Here is a 17392-nt window from a genome sequence, read left to right as displayed (position 1 = left end):
CAGATGCAAATCAAAGGACAGCGCTCTGTGTGTAGCCACAACCGCACGATTTAAGCACAAATCTGTGTCTGAAAAGAAGGATACTGATGCATCCAGCCTTATATTATCAGGAATATAATTCGTTGTGTTTTCTGTTGCCTCTCATGGCTACGTCAAGAGGAGCCTCCAGGACGCTTGTGCCGACAGCACATGTCACTTAATGGTACCATGCATGAGACCTAGCTGGAACCTAAGAGCAGAATGCCACCAGCATGTCTCACAAATAGACAGGCAAATAGACTGGGGAAAAGCAGGAGTTTGGAGGTCACTTACATGCTACTTTTGTTAAAGGAATGAGAACACATACCCTAATGAACTTATTTACAAACTTTCATAACTTTCTCTGCTAGACAAAATTTATAAAAATAAATAAAATGAAAGCTTAGTTACTCTTTAAACATCTCCTGACAGAGTATCATAACACCTGTTGGGGGCTTTTCCTTCAAATATAAGATGTTAAAGGGTTATTTTAATCTTAACAAGTTCTCACTGATCCACATGACAGATGATAATTTGCTGTAGATCGCACTACTCCCCTTTTATCTATGTGACTGCTGGAGATTGCTGAGCACTATAAAGAGCTGCTATTGCTTTATTCTTTTGGCAGCACCATTTTCAGGATTGCTGGAAATATGCCTTTAAAAATTGTCTTCTCTTTATGGACAGTAAAATGGACATGGACTTTAATAGTCTGTCTCTTAAATTCTCACTCTGGATTTTGTCAAAATGGGGTGTCTTTGATTTTGGAAGTCGGTGATTGTTTAAGAGCTATTGATCTATAGACATGGCTTGTGGGAAGCCAATCATTTTGACCGTGTGGTGGAGTCTTTCTCCAGGGAGGTCATGTTGGCCGGTCCCCTTTCTGGCTTGATTGCCATGTAGCCAGTTGGGTGTCCTCTGTACCTTCAGTGGCACGTACTCTTTACACACTAATGAAAATGAGTCCAGTACTTCTTTCTCTTCTGTATTCTCAGCCTCATATACTACCACGGGGGTTTATTGCCATTCTTTGGAGAATTTATGGTGGTCCTCATTGTTGCAATGGCGTCTCGCAGGCTGGATCATCACAAGCCACCTGAAGCAGCATCCAATGTATGCCTCAGATGAAGCCAGATATGAATCTGGTCACTTTGGGTGATAGGTTGATGCGGATCGGGAGCCTAATTCTTGTTAACCGTTTCATTTTAATATTGGACTCCAGAGTCAATCATACAAACGTGTTTCTACATCTACCAACTGTATAAGAACCTGTGCAAAACTAAAAGTTTAATATGAGGTTATCTCTCTCCATTAGCGTTAGACCGTAAATGACACAATGTAAAACTCATCCTTCACCACTGATTATAAGGCGAAATCTCAACTTCAAGAGCTCTCAGCTGTTAGCGGCTTTCAACAAGACTCCTTGGCATCTCTTCTATCTAAAAATACCTAGACGGCAGATGGAGACGTTCAATTTTTATGTGAAATTAAGGGAGAGTGGATTTTGCACAAGTTTATACGAGGTCTTCTATTACTTTTTAAAAATCGTCTGGATAGAACAAAGCTTTGTATGATAAGATAGATGATGTATCTGATTAGAAACTCCGGAAATAAAAGTGAAGGGCTCCGAAAGTTCATGGTGGTTCTCATGGAGAGTCTTCCAGACTTTTGTGTTCCCATGAATCACTCCGACTTGTTGACTGGCCATTGATTTTGCTCCTTGTTAATTGTGCAGTCTTGTTCTCTTCTTGTTTGGGAAGTGCAGATAAAATTCAGACAGGTTCAGTTACTGTGCAGTAAAATAACTTTCTGTTGCAGAATAAAAGGAGAAAGAATCGGTTTGTGACGGGATAAAGATTTTGTAATGAAAGTGAAGGGGAGCTATTCATACAGAAGTGTAATGAGCGGATACTAACTCGAATATTGCAAATATATCAACCCACGAGCCTGAAGTAGTATATTCTTCATACTCCAGTCCATCCATCCTTCCAATAATCCCCTAATACTTTATCCCTTCTATCCCTCCATCCATCCTTCCTCTCCTGAGGGGCACTTCAATCCTTTATTGCATGCCCCCTGACTGATGTGCCCTGTTTTGAAAGGGTTAAGAGCTTGTATCCCATGTTCCCTGTTTTTTTCTTATCTCCTCCCTTTCTGTTTGTCACAATGGCAGCCCCCTTTTCCTCCTCCCTTTCTGCCCGCTCTTAGGGTACCGTCACACAGTACCATTTTGATCGCTACGACGGTACGATTCGTGACGTTCTAGCGATATCGTTACGATATCGCAGTGTCTGACACGCAGCAGCGATCAGGGATCCTGCTGAGAATCGTACGTCGTAGCAGATCGTATGGAACTTTCTTTCGTCGCTTGATCACCCGCTGACATCGCTGGATCGTTGTGTGTGACAGCGATCCAGCGATGTGTTCGCTTGTAACCAGGGTAAACATCGGGTAACTAAGCGCAGGGCCGCGCTTAGTAACCCGATGTTTACCGTGGTTACCAGCGTAAACGTAAAAAAAACAAACAGTACATACTCACATTCCGGTGTCTGTCCTCCGGCGTCTCAGCTTCTCTGCAGTGTGAGCGCCGGCCGGAAAGCGAGCACAGCGGTGACGTCTGACGTCACCGCTGTGCTTTCCGGCTATGGCGCTTACACAGTGGAGAGAAGCAGAACGCCGGGGACAGACACCGGAATGTAAGTATGTACTGTTTTTTTTTTTTACGTTTACGCTGGTAACCAGGGTAAACATCGGGTTACTAAGCGCGGCCCTGCGCTTAGTTACCCGATGTTTACCCTGGTTACCGGGGACTTCGGCATCGCTCCAGCGCCGTGATTGCAACGTGTGACCGCACTCTACGACGCTGGAGCGATATTCATACGATCGCTGCGACGTCACGGATCGTGCCGTCGTAGCGATTAAAATGGTACTGTGTGACGGTACCCTTATAAAGGATGTCCCAGCCTCTTCCTGCCTCTCCCCTCAATGCAGTGGGACACGGAGGCTGCATTGTCCTGTGCGTGCGGTGCTGCCTGCTAGTGAAGGATGGCTGATCAATTGATTAGAGATAACATCAGGAGGGAAGGTGCTTCCTGGCTTACCAGCATCTTGGTCGAGCAGGAAGCACCCCCTCCTGCTGCTGAGGTGTCCGTCCCCGGTGGCCGGCCATCCGCCTGGCAAATCAGCCCGCCGGAGTGCTTAAGCACTGCCCCTGTGACATCACGGGACGGGCACACGAGTCATGTGCGCGCACATCCCAGAACACGCCCCTTTCCCTGCGTGCGGTTGCTGCAAGCCTCTCATGTCTCGGAGGCTATGCAGTGCCATGCGCTCACACTGTGACCACACCCAACCGACTCTCGCGGCGTCTGCACCTGTTCCTCCTCATAGAGGCAGCGCAGAGCTGCAATCTTTGAGCAACATTTACCCTACACTGCTAGCGGAATTTAACTCGCACTTCCGGCCATCGGGCCAGAAAACCCACCCACCGGTGACCCCTGTCACGTGATCGCCGGTCACTGGTTCATTAGCATGCTAACCAGAGGACTCCTGGAGACCTCTATGGTTGTCATTGTCAGATTGCTATGAGAGCTGCCCAGTGGTTGGCGCTCATAGCAAGTGAGTAATTCTACTATATAGAGGCAATCTGATCATCCAACCTGATGGAACTGGAGAGGATCTGCAAGGAAGAATGGCCGAGGATCCCAAAATCCAGGTGTGATAAACTTGTTTCATCATTCCCAATAATACTCATGGTTGTACTAGTTCAAAAGGGGCTTCTACTCAATACTGAGCAAAGGGTCTGAATACTTATGACCATGTGATATTTCAGTTTTTCTTTATTAATAAATTTGCAAAAATGTCTACATTTCTGCTTTTTTTCAGTCAAGATGTGGTGCAGAGTGTACATTAATAAAAAAAATGATTATTTTTGAATTTACCAAATGGCTGCAGTGAAACAAAGAATGAAAAATGTAAAGGGGTCTGAATACTTTCCGTACCCACTGTATGGCATGCTGTATCGCGTTAGTCACAGAAGAAAGAATTGTTGTTGAGTGTGGAAGAGACCTGTATAACTAAGAGGATATGCTGCAAACAATTTCAAAGTCAAATGTCCCCTACTGTATGACGTTAGTATCACAAAAAATTTTTTATGGCCTCTGGATCAGGCCTCTATAACACACTAGATGCTGCAAAGTATTTTAAAGTCAGATCCCTTACTGTATGACACTAGGAATAGAAGAATTTTTGGTGGCCTCTGTATCAGGTCTCTATAACAAACTAGATGCGACAAACTAATTGAATGTGAGATGTCCCCCTACTCTATGACACTAGCAACAGAACAATTTTTTGTGGCCTCTGGATCAGACCTCTATAACACACTAGATGCTGCAAATTATTTTAAAGTCTGGTCCCCTACTGTAAGACACTAGGAACAGAATAATCTTTTTGTGGCCGGCTCCTATTTTTAGGCTGTGGTGGAAACATCCATTGCCCCTTACCAGCCTGACAATATCAGCCCCCAGCTGTCTGCTTTAACTTGACTGGTTGTCAAAAATAGAAGCGACCTCTTGCCGCTTTTTTTTAAATTATGTATCTATTCTTGGTAACCAGCCATGATAAAACTGACAGCTGAGGGTCGCAGTCTCAAGCTGTCAGTTTTACCATGCTGGTTATCAAAAATAGAACAGACCCCACGTAATTTATAAAAAAAGTATTTATTTATAGTGCATGTGCCAGCTGATGAATACTCCCATCAGCAGCGCCTGCTCTCGCTGTTATCAGCAACAGCAGGCATAGGCTGATGGGAGTAGTACTCTCATCAGCTGACGCCACTGTGACCAGAGGTAAACTTTTTACTGCCAGTCATAGATGTTGGCCCACACTGTCATCTGACAGAGTGGGAACCGTAGCTCTGTGACGTGACTGCCAGTAATAATCCTACCGCCAATCAGAGGCAGTGTTTGCTGCGTTGTCATTCAGATGACAACGTGGCAAACAATGGGTGTTAGAGGCCACCAGAGGTTTAGTCTTGAGTTCAGGTACTGTTCTTGTACCCGAGCCAAACTTTTTAAAAATGTTCGGTTGAACCCGCAAGACCCAAACATCCAGGGGTTCGCCCATCATTATGAATGAGTAATATATTACTGATAAATTTTTGAACAAGTTTTTTGAGGCTTATATACAGCAGTGTGTTAAAAAAAACATGAGTTAATCACAAAATCTTTATACTAGTAGTATTTATTTCCAGCATTGGGAATATTGCACATTGTTTTCTAATTCAAAACATGAAGAGAAATGTATATGATTTTTAACTACTTTCCAGAAAATAACAAAAAAAGAACATCGGGCCCTTCTAATAAATAGTGTCTGTATTTGTCTTTACAAACTGATAATATATATTTTTTGAGGATTTAGCATTCCTGTGAATCACTAACCTAATATTTAGTTGTTGCCCACAGTTTTTTAGAACTGCTTCACATCTATGTTGTACAGAGTCACCCAACTTCTGGCCCCTGTCACCTGTTATTCCAGCCCAGGATGCTTGGACTACATCCCACAATTTATTGGCATTTGTTGGCTTTGCTTCAGAAATGGCATTTTTGATGTCACCCCACAAGTGTCCTATCAGATTAAGGTCCGGGGATTGGGCTGGCCACTCCATAGCCTCAATTTTGTTGGACTGGAACCAAGATTTTGCTCATTTATTGGTGTGTTTAGGGTCATTATCTTGTTGAAATCCCCATTTCAAAGGCATGTCCTCTTCATCGTAACACAAAATGACCTCTTCAAATATTTTAATATATTCAAACTTGCCCATGACCCCTGGCAGGCGGTAAATAGGTCAGCACCATAGTAAGAGAAACCTGCCCATATCATGATGCTTGCACCACCATCCTTCACAGAGTGTACTGTGGCTTGAATGCAGCGTTTGGGGGTCATCTGACAAACTGTATGTGGCCCTTGGACTCAAAAAGAAGAATTTTACTTAATCAGTTGTAAGATAGCGCTTACTACATGTGTTGGGGGACACTCGCTTAGCAACGGGATTAAGGCACATGGGCATGTTTTTCTCACAAAACAGTCTATTTGGTTTATTTACATGTCATAAACCGCATAACGTAAAGTCCAGTACATTACATCCACAGGACATCATAAGCACCAACAGTCTGTTCCATTAGCAGATACTTCATAGCACACGGCTTTAATCACTTTTCAGACACTACACCTGCCAGTTCTCCTCTGACTAGTTCCAGGGGGTGCCCGTACGCTGTATCAATGTCTCTACTCACACAGCACAACATTAAGTTGCAGTCTCTAAACACGCCGGACCATACTCCATCCAGTTACTGTGGGAGACCACACACTTCATTAACTGATCCTTGTCAGTGCACACAGTCCGAAATACTCTGGGTTACCTTCCAGGAGCTCCTGCTCCACATGCTCACTCCTCGTCAGTCCTCAATCCCAGTGAAACTGCCTTACTAGGATCACCATCCCAACCATGCCTTGCTCACCAGGCCTGTTCCAGACCCACAGAAGGACGGTAGCTTGCCCAACACAGTAGCCGTCACAGGCTCTTCAGGTCCATGGCCTCTCCATGTGCTTTTCAGGAATCCAATCCCATTCCAAGGACATTCCAACACACAGGCCACCCAGGACCTTACACACTGACCATGTGACCAGACCTCAGTCACATTATATCACTGTAGCCACCTCCATAGGTGGGAGGTGTGTGTGGTTAGTCAGACCCGCCCAGCTCTCCGACTAACCCTGTAAGCCTCCCTTTACAACTACACAAACACTTGTGGTACTACAGGTCCCAGAACAACATTACTGGCTTACAGCGCACAGGATCTCCTCTGCTACACATACCGGCCATTCACAATGACGCCGGTCACTGTCTTACTATATCTGTTACTCCTTTGACTGTCATGCACTCCCATGGCCCCAATACTCCTATTCTGAGGGGAGCATACAGCACCCCCTAACTGTAACAGGGGTCACTGCTCACACAGTCCACAAAATGTATATGTTAATTAGTTAAATGCCGCTGTCCATCTCTGACAGCTGCATTTATCTCTCGCTTCCGGCAAGCGCGCCGGAAATCTCGCCCATCGGTGACCCTGTCACTTGATTGCGGGTCACAGATGAGATGGCATGACAACCAGAGGTTTCAAGCAGACTATAGTTGTCACTGCCAGATTGCTATGAGCACCGCCTGATGCTCGGCTCTCATAACAAGTGAGCATTTCTGCTACATACAGGCGATCTGATCATTGCCTGTATCTAGCAGAGCTGGTCAAAGTACTGCAACTTCTAGTCTCCCATGGAGACTATCTATTGAAACATGTAAAAAGTAAAAAAGAGATGTTTTTAAAAAATATGTAAAAGTTCAAATCGCCCTCCTTTCTCACGATTCAAAATATAACAATTTAAAAAAATCAAACATGCATATATTTGGTATCGCCGCTTTCAGAATCGCCCGATCTATCAGTATAAAAAAAATCAACCTGATCGCTAAACGGCCTAAAGAGAAAAAAGTAAAAAATCCAGAAATACGTTTTTTTGGACACCGCAACATTACAATAAAATGCAATAATGGGCAATCAATAGATCATATCCAAACCATAAAAAATGTCAGCCTGGCACGCCAAAAATAAGCCCTCACCCAACCCGAGATCATGGAAAATGGAGACGCCATGAGTATCGGAAAATGGCGCAATTTTTTTTTTTTGTTTAACAAACTTTGGATTTTTTTTTCCACTACTTTAAATAAAAAGAACCTACACATATTTGGTGTCTATGAACTCATAATGACCTGGAGAATCATAATGGAAGGTCAGTTTTAGCATTTAGTGAACATGGTAAAAAAAAAAAAAACTGTGGGATTGCACAGTTTTTGCAATTTCACCGCACTAGGAATTTTTTTTCCCGTTTTCCAGTACACGACATGTTAAAACCAATGGTGTCATTCAAAATTACAACTCATCCCACAAAAAAATCAAGCCCTCACATAGCCATTTTGACCTAAAATAAAAAGTCATGGCTCTGGGAAGAAGGGGAGAAAAAATGAAACTGCAAAACAAAAACACCATTGGTAGTTAAGGGGTTAAATAAAGGCCACCTGATTCACACCTGTGTCTTCACAGAATGATTGATCTCACTAATTTGAGCTCCACACTGCTATTATTGTGAACACACCGCCTTTCAATTAATTATTCTAATAAACAAACTCAGAAAAACTGCAGATCATGAATGCGGAGTCTGGGGGTTTTCTTAGAATCTAGTGCACCAACTGGTAAATTGTGTGACATGTGGTAATTATACCAAAACAGGTATTAATCTGGTTAGTCATAATGGACTGCAATTATTTTGAATGCTACTGTATCACCGAAATATACCCGAGTACACAACTGTGTGGTTGAGCAGTATAATAATAGGTCTCAAAGCTGGATATCTGGCATGAGCTATCCCTCTATGCCTTGGAGGTGTTGTGCTGCCCTTCCGCCAGCATCTTGTCTGAGTGGCTTTTTAGTGCTTCCAGGGCAGAGAAAGGGGTCATAACAGACAATCACTTTCATCTGTCAACAGATAATGCTGACAGGGTCACGCTCATAAAAATGAACAAAGCCTGAATTAGCCCACACTTTTCCACACCAGCAGATGACAGCAACAGATAGTGTTCTTAACCCCTTCACCCCGAAGCCTGTTTTCACCTAAGTGACAAGGCCAATTTTTACAATTCTGACCACTGTCACTTTATGAGGTCATAACTCTAAAACGCTTCAACGGATCCTGCTGATTCTGAGATTGTTTTCTCGTGACATATTGTACTTCATGATAGTGGTAAAACTTCTTCAATATGACTTGCATTTATTTGTGAAAAAAACAAAAATTTGTCGAAAATTATGAAAATTTAGCAATTTTCAAAAATTTAGTTTTTATGCCCTTAAATTAGAGAGTTATATCTCATAATATAGTTAATAAACAACATTTCCCACATGTCTGCTTTACATCAGCACAATTTTGGAAACATAATTTTTTTTTGTTAGGGAGTTATAAGGGTTAAAAGTTGACCAGCGATTTCTCATTTTTGCAACAAAATTTGCAAAACCATTTTTTTTACGGACCACCTCACACTTGAAGTGACTTTGAGGGGTCTATATGACAGAAAATGCCCAAAAGTGACACCATTCTAAAAACTGCACCCCTCAAGGTACTCAAAACCACATTTAAAAAGTTTATTAACCCTTTAGGTGCTTCACAGGAATTTTTGGAATGTTTAAAAAAAATTGAACATTTAACTTTTTTTTCACAAAATTTTTACTTCAGATCCAATTTGTTTTATTTTACCAAGGGTAACAGGAGAAATTGGACCAAAAAAGTCGTTGTACAATTTGTCCTGAGTACGCCGATACCCCACATGTTGGGGTAAACCATTGATTGGGCACATGGCAGAGCTCGGAAGGGAAGGAGCGCCATTTGACTTTTCAATGCAAAATTGGCTGGAATTGAGATCGGAACCCATGTCGTGTTTGGAGAGCCCCTGACGTGCCTAAACAGTGGAAACCCCCACAAGTGACATTATTTTGGAAATAAGACCCCCTAAGGAACTTATCTAGATGTGTGGTGAGCACTTTTAACCCCCAATTGTTTCACTAAAGTTTAGAATGTAGCGCTGTGAAAATTAAAAAATCATTTTTTCTTTCCACAAAATGATGTTTTAGCCCACAATTTTTTTTTTCCCAAGGGTAACAGGAGAAATTGGACCACAAAAGTTATTGTCCAATTTGTCCTGAGTACACTGATACCCCATACATTGGGGGGAACCACTGTTTGGGCGCACGGCAGAGCTCGGAAGGGAAGGAGCGCCGTTTGAAATGCAGACTTAGATGGATTGGTCTGCAGGTGTCACGTTGCATTTGCAGAGCCCCTGATGTACCTAAACAGTAGAAACCCCCCACAAGTGACCCCATATTGGAAACTAGACCCCCCCAGGGAACTTATCTAGATGTGTTGTGAGAACTTTGAACCCCCAAGTGTTTCACTAAAGTTTATAACGCAGAGCCGCGAAAATAAAAAATATATTTTTTCCACGAAAATTATATTTTAGCCCCCACGTTTTTATTTTCCCAAGGGTAACAGGACAAATTGGACCCCAAAAGTTGTTGTCCAACTTGTCCTGAGAACGCTGATACCCCATATGTTGGGGGGAACCACTGTTTGGGCGCACAGGAGAACTCAGAAGGGAAGGAGCACTGTTTTAGTTTTTCAAAGCAGAATTGGCTGGAATTGAGATCGGACGCCATGTCGCGTTTGGAGAGCCCCTGATGTGCCTAAACAGTGGAAACTCCCCAATTCTAACTGAAACCCTAACCCCAACCCTAACCCTAACCCCAGCCCTAACCCTAGCCCTAACCCCAGCCCTAACCCTAGCCCTAACCCTAGCCCTAACCCCAGCCCTAACCCTAGCCCTAACCCCAACCCTAACCCTAGCCCTAACCCTAGTCCTAACCCTAGCGCTACTTTCACACTAGCGTTTTTTTGCATACGTCGCAATGCGTCGTTTTGGCGAAAAAACACATCCTGCAAAGTCATCTGCAGGATGCGTTTTTCCCCCATAGACTAACATTAGCGACGTATTGACACACGTCGCAACCGTCGTGCGACAGTTGCGTCGTGTTGTGGCGGACCGCCGGCAGCAAAAAACGTTACATGTAACTTTTTTTGTGCCGACGGTCCACCATTTCCGACCGCGCATGCGCGGCTGGAACTCCGCCCCCACATCCCCACACCTCACAATGTGGCAGCGGATGCGTGGAAAAACAGCATCCGCTGCCCCCGTTGTGCGGCCCTTGCACAGTATGCGTCGGTATGTCGGGCCGACGCACCGCGACGGCCCCGTACCGACGCTAGTGTGAGAGTAGCCTAACGGGAAAATGGAAATAAATATATTTTTAAAATTTTATTAGTTTTCCCTAACTAAGGACGTGATGAAGGGGGATTTGATTTACTTTTATAGCTTTTTTTGGGCGGATTTTTATGATTGGCAGCCATCACACACTAAAAGACGCTTTTTATTGCAAAAAATAGTTTTTGCATCACCACATTTTGAGAGCTATAATTTTTCCATATTTTGGTCCACAGAGTCATGTGAGATCTTGTTTTTTGTGGGACGAGTTGACGTTTTTATTGGTACCATTTTCGGGCACATGACATTTTTGATCGCTTTTTATTCCGATTTTTGGGAGGCGGAATGAACAAAAACCAGCAATTCCTGAAATTCTTTTAGGGGGGGGCGTTTATACCATTGCGCGTTTGGTAAAATGGATAAGGCAGTTTTATTCTTCGGGTCAGTACAATTACAGCGATACCTCATTTATGTAATTTTTTTATGTTTTGCCGCTTTTACACAATAACAACTATTTTATATAAAAAATAATTGTTTTTGCATCGCTTTATTCTGAGAGCTATAACTTTTTTATTTTTCTGCTGATGACGCTGTATGGCGGCTTTTTTTTTGCGGGACAAGATGACGTTTTCAGTGGTACCATGGTTATTTATATCTGTCTTTTTGATCACGTGTTATTCCACTTTTTGTTTGGCGGTATGAGAATAAAGCGTTGTTTTTTGCCTCGTTTTTTTTTTTTTTTACGGTGTTCACTGAAGGGGTTAACTAGTGATATAGTTTTATAGGTGGGGTCGTTACGGACACGGTGATACTAAATATGTGTACTTTTATTGTGTGATTTTTTTTATTTAGATAAAGAAATGTATTTATGGGAATATATATATATTTTTTTTCTTTATTTAGGATTTTTTTTTTCTTTTTTTTTACACATGTGGACATTTTTTTTTTTTACATTTTTACTTTGTCCCAGGGGGGGACATCACAGATCGGTGATCTGATAGTGTGCACAGCACTCTGTCAAATCACCGATCTGACAGGCACTTTGCAGAGGCTTGCCGGCGCCTGCACTCAGCAGCTCTCAGCAGGCGCCGGCAAGCAGGGTCATCTCATGACCTGGAAGGAGTCCCGCGGCCATCTTAGATCCAGGGACTCCTTCCAGGTCACCGGAGCAGCGCTATCTCATCGCGCTGCTCCGGTGGGAGAGCGCAGGGAGCCCCCGTCCCTGCGCGATCACCCTCTACGCCGCTGTCACTATTGACAGCGGAATCAGAGGGGTTAAATGCCCGCGATCGGCGATAGCGCCGATCGTGGGCATTGCTGCAGGGTGTCCGCTGTCATATACAGCTGACACCCGCACCCGATCACCGCGGCGCTCAGCGCGAGACCGCGGTGATCGATGCGCCGTACTAGTACTGCGGCTGGCACTAATGCAGTGCCGGCAGCACCGTACTAGTACGGCGCATGGCACGAAGGGGTTATTATTCAATATTTGAATGATGTCCGCCAGTTGTTGTCTTTCAGGGATCTATGGATGATCCTCCTTACAATTTTTGCCTGGATTTGCACTTTCTGCAAAGCCTTTAGGACTGTATGAGAACATCAAGTACGCTTTCAAAATATTTACATTCTAAATTTTTTTATGGATTCAGTGAGTCATCAATGTACTTTAACACTGTTCTTATTGCATTACGGGGTATGCAAAACTCACAGAAAGTGTTGAAAAATATTTCTGGATAAGATTACCCATCTATACATTATTGCTTGCTTTCTGTCCCATATTTTCCACAAAGGGCTTCTGTTATAGCAGCCAAAAAATAATTACTAAAATAAAACAAAGTAATCTCTAGCTAAGGAACTGGATCTTCAAACACCATCAACTCTGAAGCATTGCCAGCAAAGAAGGCCGGTGCAAGGTGAATATAAATAGTCCCTACCAAGAAGTGATAGTGCAGCGCCCCAGAGTCCTGGTCGTTGCAGTAGCATGGTTCAGCCACTAAGGGGGGCCATGCTGCGTTCGATGGCACGGAAGGAGTTCTCTGAGCAGGTATCACAGTCACCAATACATTTCACAGCTGGGCCTCCGGGGGGAGCTAAGGGTGCTATTCATTAGGCCACTCCCCACCATAGTGGGTAAACTGGGGGTCAGGCAGGAAGTTAGTGAGAACGCTGACGGGATTGAACGGAGCAACACCCTGTGGCAGGGGATGTTGTGAAGGGAGAGACTGTAGGGTCTCTGCCAGGGGTGGGATCCTGGCAGAGGCTTGGCATTGAAAGAACGTAACGGGTCCACGCAGGCTCCTGGAAGCGGCGGGACTCAAGAAAGGACTAGAAGCGAGATAGATTGTGCTGAGTGAGAAACGAAATCAAGCGAAAGGAGATACCAGTGAGGGTTGTGCTGAAAGAGGCAGCACCTTACTGAGGCGCACTACCGGTGGCCGGAACGCCGAGGAGGTAAAGAGTTTCAAGCCATACCTCAGACCTACGGCAGGGCAGTTAGCTTTAGGCGGACTGTCTCACGCATCACCCAGGAAGGCAAAGGGGGGTACCAACAGGAGAGGGGCGCAGATAGAGTCCCGGAAGATCTCCGAGCCTCCCCGTCATACGGGTGCGTTCCTACCATAGTATCTGGAGGGACGAGGAAGATCATTGCGAATTAAGTTGTTGTGAGGGAACACGAGAAACAGACACAACAGTTGTGGGGTACTTTCCGTAAGCACAGCAGGGAAGGACTGCAACACATAGCGCTAGAAGGAAGGCACCGATTTCCACCTGCAAGGAGAGCTCTGGAAGTGCCATTGGACCGGCCGGACTTGCGCAGCCTGGTGAGCCGTATTCCGGACTGAGGACCCAGAGAGCTTCAGTAAAGAGGTAAAGAGACTGCAACCTGGTGTCCTCGTTATTTACCGCGACCTGCACCCCACAACTGCACCGCTACAACATCACTTATTGCACCGGACGTCCCCCACTGACAGACAGGGCCACGGACCGGGTCTAGCCACCGTGACAACCCCAGGACTGAGACCTAGAGGCCCGGCTCCGGGTACCCCTCGGCCCTGCGGCGGTGTGGGGGCGCTCCAATAGGACCGGACAAAATGGGGAAGTGACAGACACCTGAATAGAAGCAAGCTGAAGAAAGAAAAGAAAAGACAAAAGAACCATCAGCAGTTGGACAGAGACCAAACAGTCTGGGGCTCAGTACAAAGGGAAGCCGACCACACAGAAAGAGATCACCAGATCAAATCCTGAAACCGAGGTATGACACTGTGTTATTGTTTCCATCATCCACTGTCATCACTGTGCACGTCTGTGTCTTCATTAGGTGGCTTATTTTGACAGGTTATAGTTACTTGTTGTCAGTCATGTAACTACAGTCTCCTGTTCAAGATTTGGACCAGGGCCACCCATATTGCCATATATGTCCCTCATCTCAGCTGCATCCTGTTACATATATATATCCCCCATCCTGGTATTGGTGTCCTTTATCCCGTGGCCCCATCCTGGTATATATATTCCCCATCCTGGTATAAGTGTCCCATATCCTGGGCTCCATCCTGGTATATATGTCCCCCATCCTGGTATATATGTTCCCTTATCCTGAGCCCCATCCTGGTATCTATATCCCCTATCCTGGTATGCATTTTATTATTTTATTGTACATTTTTATAGCGCCATTTATTCCATGGCGCTTTACATGTGAAAAGGGGGCGACTATAGAAAAATACAACTAAACATGAGCAAAAAACAAGGCACACAGGAACATAAGGAGGGAGGACCCTGTCCGCGAGGGCTCACAGTCTGCAGTCTTTATATACTTGTCCCCCATCCTGATATATATGTCCTTCATCCTGGTATATGTGCAGCGCCCCAGGGTCCTGGTCGTTGCAGTAATGTCATTCTTCCACCAGAGGGAGTGATGTTACGTTACGTGATGAGACTTACAAAAATTATTACTACAGCAGGAAGCTAAATGGATTATGAGGACTAAAGCTACAGGTCCAGCTGGTTTAAATGAGAAAATAGATATGTCAGTGTTTTTGTGAAACATATGGGTATTATAATTATCACATTTTGATCTGTGACTATTGGAGAACAAGCCTATATGTAATATAATAGTCCGGCTCTGTTATTATATATTTATATATGCATTTTTTGTTAGCAGGCCGTAGATATAGACAAACTGATAGATGTACGGTGTTTAATCATAGTTGCTTGGTATTCTCGTATCGAAATTTGCCTAAATATCGATAAAAATCGTTAGAAATAATATTTCTTTGTCACAAATATGTATACCGAATAATCTCAGTGTGAATAGAAATGATTATGTGTTTGCGAGATTTATATTCCGGTGGACTCAGCTACTTCAGGGTGAAGACATATTGTGTTTTATGTATTTATCCCTATTTACATGTATGTTTTTAATTAGTATTTTAATTTGCACCTGATGTCGCTCATGCTGATTGGGGTTAGTTACGATGGGAGGGCGGTGTTTCACACTTACCTCCCCGGGCGTCACTTCCCCTCAGTGTGGACCCGTGGAAGCGCCGGTGTTGGCGTGAAACGGCCGTCGTCCTCTCCCCGCTCACCTCACTCGCTGTTGTCTCCCCCGTGCCGTGAAGATATGTTCACATTTCTTCAATAAAAAGGACAAGTCTGTATCACAGGTCCGGTGAGTGTTGCCGCATTCTTCTCTACTTTTTTATTGCATACCATTGTCTTCTTTCTGGATGCGAGCACCTCCTGGATATATTGGGCTCTCCATGTGAACTCTGAATTCCACGATTTAACTCGCATATGAGGCAGTGCTGCTATACTTTTTTCTTCCAAGACTGTGCATTGATTTACTATTTCCTGAGCACGCACGCCACAGCTGGAGAAAGTGTTTTTTTCAGAGACGGTCTGAGTGGTGCGTAGTTACGCACTAAATCATGGAACCTGAGCCCTTACCTGTGCGGTCAAGCTTGCAAGCCGGCCGGGAGGATGCTGGTAATTATTTCAATGAGTGTGAGCGGGTAGATGAGGTGCAAATGCTGAGTATGAAATCCCTGGAATTTAAGTTAACTAATCTCTCCGAAAGGGAGATTAGATTGTTTTGGACCAATAATTCCCTTCAATCTTATGTCGACAATGGACGTGTCCCGAGGGGACTACGCGTCTGGAAAGAAATGTCACATTTTAATAATGACGCTGATTTAAAGCTGGAATGGGAGAACATCATGATCAGGTGCTCCCAAGACTTATTGAAATTGGTCCTAAAATCTAATATGCAAAATTACGAGAATGTGAATGCTGAGATACTAAAAACACAGTCTGAATTAAAGAGTAGAATGACTGAGAACCAATGGGTGCCATTTAATAAAAAGTTGGATTCTAAACTCACGCTGATGCAGATCGATATTAAATCAAAGAAACGAGACAAATTCTTACGAGATAAAAACGACTATGACTCCGGGAAAATATTTACATGGAATAAAATGCCGAATAAAAACAGAGAAAATAAAGAGACACGAACCTACGAAGGGAGCTTTAAACAATCTAAACGTAAATTTCGAAAACGGAATCACGGTGCTAAGAGAGACTATTTAACTACTGAGTCGGACTCTAGCCTCAGTGAAAGTGGCACTAATAATATCGATTCCTCTGAAGAGGTGAACTCAGAATTCCCTTCCTCTTCTTCGCTCCCTTTAGGAGGAAAACCCGGAGAAGTCAACGTAAACACCGCCCCGAGAGGACGGAACAAGAGGAAATTTGTCTCCTGGAGATAGATGCAGCGCACAACGCAGATTGCGTTGTAAATTTGACTCAACGTGAATTGGATCCTGTCCATTTATCATTATTGTCAAAAGGTTTGAATTTTTGCATACCCGTTACTTTTGATTTTCCTACCTTCCAGACTGACTTATTCAAAGCCACCAGAAAAATTCATTTACATAAATCCTTTTCTACAAATACTGTTAATCATGTGGTTCGAGAAGGTGAACAACCTTGTCATGTGGGAGCTCTCGGTTTCATGGCCGGAGATAAAGAGGGAGTTTTGGCTGATATGCGAGAGGATGCTATGCTCCTCCTGAGTATTGCCGATAAAACAAATGAAATTGGGGATCCTATATCTGTCACCACTGGTCCTTTCCTTGGTGGAATTCCCTCAACATACATGCCCCCTATCTCTCCTGGAAACATGGTGGACCTATTCGAAACATTGGTACTAAAAGACATGGAAGCTCTCATGTATAAGAAATCACCCCCTAACTTGACTGTGGCTGAAAGAAAAACTTTAAAGGACATGGCAGAGTGGACAGATGTGATAATACGCCCAGCCGATAAAGGAGGCAAAGTGGTATTGATACCCAGGGAGGTTTATATAGCGGAAGCTCATCGACAATTATCGGACACAAATGTTTATGTTCAATTAAAGGGAGATTGTACACAAAAATATAAAGGGGAACTCTGCTCGTTTTTGAG

Source organism: Ranitomeya variabilis, chromosome 2 (assembly GCF_051348905.1).
Source record: "Ranitomeya variabilis isolate aRanVar5 chromosome 2, aRanVar5.hap1, whole genome shotgun sequence".
NCBI classification, from domain to species: domain Eukaryota; kingdom Metazoa; phylum Chordata; class Amphibia; order Anura; family Dendrobatidae; genus Ranitomeya; species Ranitomeya variabilis.
Note: the sequence above shows the minus strand (reverse complement) of the source record.